Here is a 6,500-nt window from a genome sequence, read left to right on the forward strand (position 1 = left end):
ACTTTTTTTCCACAAATTTTTCCCAAAATTCCCGGATTTTCTCCCAGAAACCCCTCGGAGATCTCCCAGCCCTTCTGACACCCCCAAAAACCCCAAAAAACCCCAAAACTCCCCCCAAAACCACCAACTTTTCCACACAAACTCCGCTTTTTTGGCTCTTTTTTCCCCAAATTTCACTTTTTTCCTCCAAAACTCTGCATTTTTTCCCCAAAACTCCCGGATTTTCTCCCAATTCTCTCGGCACCTCCTGGAGCTCTCCCAGCCCTTCTGACACCCCCAAAAACCCCCCAAAACCCCCAAAATTCCCCACAAATTTCACATTTTTTCCCAAAATTTTGGCTTTTTTCCCCCCAAATTCCACTTTTTTCCACTCCATTTTTCCCAAAATTCCCGGATTTCCTCTCAATTCTCTCGGCACCTCCCGGAGCTCTCCCAGCCCTTCTGACACCCCCAAAAAACCCCCAAAAACCCCAAAACTCCCCCAAAAAACCACCAATTTTTCCACACAAACTCCGCTTTTTTGGCTCTTTTTTCCCAAAATTTCACTTTTTTTCCCCAAAACTCTACATTTTTTCCCCAAAATTCCCGGATTTTCTCCCAATTCTCTCAGCACCTCCCGGAGCTCTCCCAGCCCTTCTGACACCCCCAAAAACCCCCCAAAACCCCCAAAATTCCCCACAAATTTCACATTTTTTCCCAAAATTTTGGCTTTTTTCCCCCCAAATTCCACTTTTTTCCACTCCATTTTTCCCAAAATTCCCGGATTTCCTCTCAATTCTCTCGGCACCTCCCGGACCTCTCCCAGCCCTCCTGACACCCCCAAAAACCCCCAAAAACCCCAAAACTCCCCCAAAAAACCACCAATTTTTCCACACAAACTCCGCTTTTTTGGCTCTTTTTTCCCAAAATTTCACTTTTTTTCCCAAAACTCTGCATTTTTTCCCCAAAATTCCCCGATTTCCTCCCAATTCTCTCGGCACCTCCCGGAGCTCTCCCAGCCCTCCTGACACCCCCAAAAACCCCCAAAAAACCCCAAAATTCCCCACAAATTTCACATTTTTCCCCAAATTTTGGCTTTTTTCCCCCAAAATTCCACTTTTTTTCCACTCCGTTTTTCCCAAAATTCCCGGATTTCCTCCCAATTCTCTCGGCACCTCCCGGAGCTCTCCCAGCCCTTCTGACACCCCCAAAAACCCCAAAAAACCCCAAAAAAACCCCAAAAAAACACCAACTTTTCCACACAAACTCCGCTTTTTTGGCTCTTTTTTCCCAAAATTTCACTTTTTTCCCCCAAAACTCTGCATTTTTTCCCCAAAATTCCCGGATTTTCTCCCAATTCTCTCAGCACCTCCCGGAGCTCTCCCAGCCCTTCTGACACCCCCAAAAACCCCCAAAAAACCCCAAAATTCCCCACAAATTTCACATTTTTTTCCCCAAATTTTGGCTTTTTCCCCCCAAAATTCCACTTTTTTTCCACTCCTTTTTTCCCAAAATTCCCGGATTTTCTCCCAATTCTCTCGGCACCTCCCGGACCTCTCCCAGCCCTCCTGACACCCCCAAAAACCCCCAAAAAAACCCCAAAACTCCCCCAAAAAACCACCAACTTTTCCACACAAACTCCGTTTTTTTGGCTCTTTTTTCCCAAAATTTCACTTTTTTTCCCCAAATTCCGCGGTTTTTCCCCAAAACTCCCGGATTTTCTCCCAATTCTCTCGGCACCTCCCGGAGCTCTCCCAGCCCTTCTGACACCCCCAAAACCCCCCAAAAACCCCCAAAATTCCCCACAAATTTCACATTTTTTCCCAAATTTTGGCTTTTTTCCACCGAAAATTCCACTTTTTTTCCACTCCATTTTTCCCAAAATTCCCGGATTTCCTCCCAATTCTCTCGGCACCTCCCGGACCTCTCCCAGCCCTTCTGACACCCCCAAAAACCCCAAAAACCCCAAAATTCCCCACAAATTTCACATTTTTTTCCCAAATTTTGGCTTTTTTCCCCCCAAAATTCCACTTTTTTTCCACTCCATTTTTCCCAAAATTCCCGGATTTCCTCCCAATTCTCTCGGCACCTCCCGGACCTCTCCCAGCCCTCCCGACACCCCCCAAAACCCCCCAAAAACCACCAAAAACCACCATTTTTCCACCATTTATTCCCCAAACTCCCCGGTTTTTTTCCCCCCCCCCCGCTCTTTGCCCAAATCCGCCCTTTTTGGCCCCGAATCTCACTCGCCGTAGCGCCGCTGCAGCTCGCCCACGTCGTGCTGGGCCACCCCAAAAACCCCCAAAACCCCCCCAAATCACCCCAAAATTCCCCAGTTTTCCACACAAGCTCCGATTTTGGGCTCTTTTTTCCCAAATTCGGCATTTTTTTCCCCAAAATTCCACAATTTTCCCCAAAATTCCGCAGTTTTTCCCAAAATTCCCGGATTTTCTCCCAATTCTCTCGGCACCTCCCGGAGCTCTCCCAGCCCTTCTGACACCCCCAAAAACCCCCCAAAAACCCCAAAATTCCCCCCAAATTTCACTTTTTTTTTCCCAAATTTTGGCTTTTTTCCCCCCAAAATTCCACTTTTTTTCCACTCCGTTTTTCCCAAAATTCCCGGATTTCCTCCCAATTCTCTCGGCACCTCCCGGACCTCTCCCAGCCCTTCTGACACCCCCAAAAAACCCCCAAAAAACCCCAAAACTCCCCCAAAAAACCACCAATTTTTCCACACAAACTCCGTTTTTTTGGCTCTTTTTTCCCAAAATTTCACTTTTTCCCCCCAAAACTCTGCATTTTTTCCCCAAAATTCCCGGATTTTCTCCCAATTCTCTCGGCACCTCCCGGAGCTCTCCCAGCCCTTCTGACACCCCCAAAAACCCCCAAAATTCCCCACAAATTTCACATTTTTTCCCCAAAATTTGGCTTTTTTCCCCCAAAATTCCACTTTTTTTCCACTCCGTTTTTCCCAAAATTCCCGGATTTTCTCCCAGAAACCCCTCGGAGCTCTCCCAGCCCTTCTGACACCCCCAAAAACCCCAAAAAACCCCAAAACTCCCCCAAAAAACCACCAACTTTTCCACACAAACTCCGCTTTTTTGGCTCTTTTTTCCCAAAATTTCACTTTTTTTCCCCCAAAACTCTGCATTTTTTCCCCAAAATTCCCGGATTTTCTCCCAATTCTCTCGGCACCTCCCGGAGCTCTCCCAGCCCTTCTGACACCCCCAAAAACCCCCAAAAACCCCCCAAAAACCCCCAAAATTCCACATTTTTTCCCAAAATTTGGCTTTTTCCCCCCCAAAATTCCACTTTTTTTCCACTCCATTTTTCCCAAAATTCCCGGATTTCCTCCCAATTCTCTCGGCACCTCCCGGAGCTCTCCCAGCCCTTCTGACACCCCCAAAACCCCCCCAAAACCCCCAAAATTCCCCACAAATTTCGCATTTTTTCCCAAAATTTGGCTTTTTTCCCCCCAAATTCCACTTTTTTCCACTCCGTTTTTCCCAAAATTCCCGGATTTTCTCCCAATTCTCTCGGCACCTCCCGGACCTCTCCCAGCCCTCCCAACACCCCCAAAACCCCCCAAAAACCACCAAAAACCACCATTTTTCCACCATTTATTCCCCAAACTCCCCGGTTTTTTTTTCTCCCCCCCCCGCTCTTTGCCCAAATCCGCCCTTTTTGGCCCCGAATCTCACTCGCCGTAGCGCCGCTGCAGCTCGCCCACGTCGTGCTGGGCCACCCCAAAAACCCCCAAAACCCCCCCAAATCACCCCAAAATTCCCCAGTTTTCCACACAAGCTCCGATTTTGGGCTCTTTTTTCCCAAATTCGGCATTTTTTTCCCCAAAATTCCACAATTTCTCCCAAAATTCCGCGGTTTTTCCCCAAAATTCCCGGATTTTCTCCCAATTCTCTCAGCACCTCCCGGAGCTCTCCCAGCCCTTCTGACACCCCCAAAAACCCCCACAAACCCCCAAAATTCCCCACAAATTCCGCATTTTTCCCCAAAATTTGGCTTTTTTCCCCCCAAAATTCCACTTTTTTTCCACTCCATTTTTCCCAAAATTCCCGGATTTCCTCCCAATTCTCTCAGCACCTCCCAGACCTCTCCCAGCCCTCCCGACACCCCCAAAACCCCCCAAAAACCACCAAAAACCACCATTTTTCCACCATTTATTCCCCAAACTCCCCGGTTTTTTTTTCTCCCCCCCCCGCTCTTTGCCCAAATCCGCCCTTTTTGGCCCCGAATCTCACTCGCCGTAGCGCCGCTGCAGCTCGCCCACGTCGTGCTGGGCCACCCCAAAAACCCCCAAAACCCCCCCAAATCACCCCAAAATTCCCCAGTTTTCCACACAAGCTCCGATTTTGGGCTCTTTTTTCCCAAATTCGGCATTTTTTTCCCCAAAATTCCACAATTTTTCCCCAAATTCCGCGGTTTTTCCCCAAAATTCCCGGATTTTCTCCCAATTCTCTCGGCACCTCCCGGAGCTCTCCCAGCCCTTCTGACACCCCCAAAAACCCCCAAAAACCCCAAAATTCCCCACAAATTTCACATTTTTCCCCAAATTTTGGCTTTTTTCCCCCCAAAATTCCACTTTTTTCCACTCCATTTTTCCCCAAAATTCCCGGATTTCCTCCCAATTCTCTCGGCACCTCCCAGAGCTCTCCCAGCCCTCCTGACACCCCCAAAAACCCCCCAAAAAACCCCAAAACTCCCCCAAAAAACCACCAACTTTTCCACACAAACTCCGCTTTTTTGGCTCTTTTTTCCCAAAATTTCACTTTTTCCCCCCAAAACTCTGCATTTTTTCCCCAAAATTCCCGGATTTCCTCCCAATTCTCTCGGCACCTCCCGGACCTCTCCCAGCCCTCCCGACACCCCCAAAAACCCCCAAAAACCCCCAAAATTCCCCACAAATTTCACATTTTTCCCCAAATTCTGGCTTTTTTCCCTCCAAAATTTCTTTTTTTTCCACTCAATTTTTTCCCAAAATTCCCGGATTTCCTCCCAATTCTCTCGGCACCTCCCAGACCTCTCCCAGCCCTCCTAACACCCCCAAAACCCCCCAAAAACCACCATTTTTCCACCATTTATTCCCCAAACTCCCCGGTTTTTTTTTCTCCCCCCCCCGCTCTTTGCCCAAATCCGCCCTTTTTGGCCCCGAATCTCACTCGCCGTAGCGCCGCTGCAGCTCGCCCACGTCGTGCTGGGCCACCCCAAAAACCCCCAAAACCCCCCCAAATCACCCCAAAATTCCCCAGTTTTCCACACAAGCTCCGATTTTGGGCTCTTTTTTTCCCAAATTCGGCATTTTTTTCCCCAAAATTCCACAATTTTTCCCAAAATTCCCGGATTTTCTCCCAGAAACCCCTCGGAGCTCCCCCAGCCCTTCTGACACCCCCAAAACCCCCCAAAAAACCCCAAAACTCCCCCAAAAAACCACCAATTTTTCCACACAAACTCCGTTTTTTTGGCTCTTTTTTCCCAAAATTTCACTTTTTTCCCCCAAAACTCTGCATTTTTTCCCCAAAACTCCCGGATTTTCTCCCAATTCTCTCGGCACCTCCCGGAGCTCTCCCAGCCCTTCTGACACCCCCAAAAACCCCCAAAAACCCCCAAAATTCCCCACAAATTTCACATTTTTTTCCCAAATTTTGGCTTTTTCCCCCCAAAATTCCACTTTTTTTCCACTCCATTTTTCCCAAAATTCCCGGATTTTCTCCCAGAAACCCCTCGGAGCTCTCCCAGCCCTTCTGACACCCCCAAAAACCCCCAAAAAACCCCAAAATTCCCCACAAATTTCACATTTTTTTCCCCAAATTTTGGCTTTTTCCCCCCAAAATTCCACTTTTTTTCCACTCCTTTTTTCCCAAAATTCCCGGATTTTCTCCCAATTCTCTCGGCACCTCCCGGACCTCTCCCAGCCCTCCTGACACCCCCAAAAACCCCCAAAAAAACCCCAAAACTCCCCCAAAAAACCACCAACTTTTCCACACAAACTCCGTTTTTTTGGCTCTTTTTTCCCAAAATTTCACTTTTTTTCCCCAAATTCCGCGGTTTTTCCCCAAAACTCCCGGATTTTCTCCCAATTCTCTCGGCACCTCCCGGAGCTCTCCCAGCCCTTCTGACACCCCCAAAACCCCCCAAAAACCCCCAAAATTCCCCACAAATTTCACATTTTTTCCCAAATTTTGGCTTTTTTCCACCGAAAATTCCACTTTTTTTCCACTCCATTTTTCCCAAAATTCCCGGATTTCCTCCCAATTCTCTCGGCACCTCCCGGAGCTCTCCCAGCCCTTCTGACACCCCCAAAAACCCCCAAAAAACCCCAAAATTCCCCACAAATTTCACATTTTTCCCCAAAATTTGGCTTTTTTCCCCCCAAAATTCCACTTTTTTTCCACTCCGTTTTTCCCAAAATTCCCGGATTTCCTCCCAATTCTCTCGGCACCTCCCAGACCTCTCCCAGCCCTCCCAACACCCCCCAAAACCCCCCAAAAACCACCAAAAACCAC

The sequence above is a fragment of the Coloeus monedula genome (assembly GCF_965178545.1).
Source record: "Coloeus monedula genome assembly, chromosome: 32".
In the NCBI taxonomy this organism is placed as follows: Eukaryota; Metazoa; Chordata; class Aves; order Passeriformes; family Corvidae; genus Coloeus; species Coloeus monedula.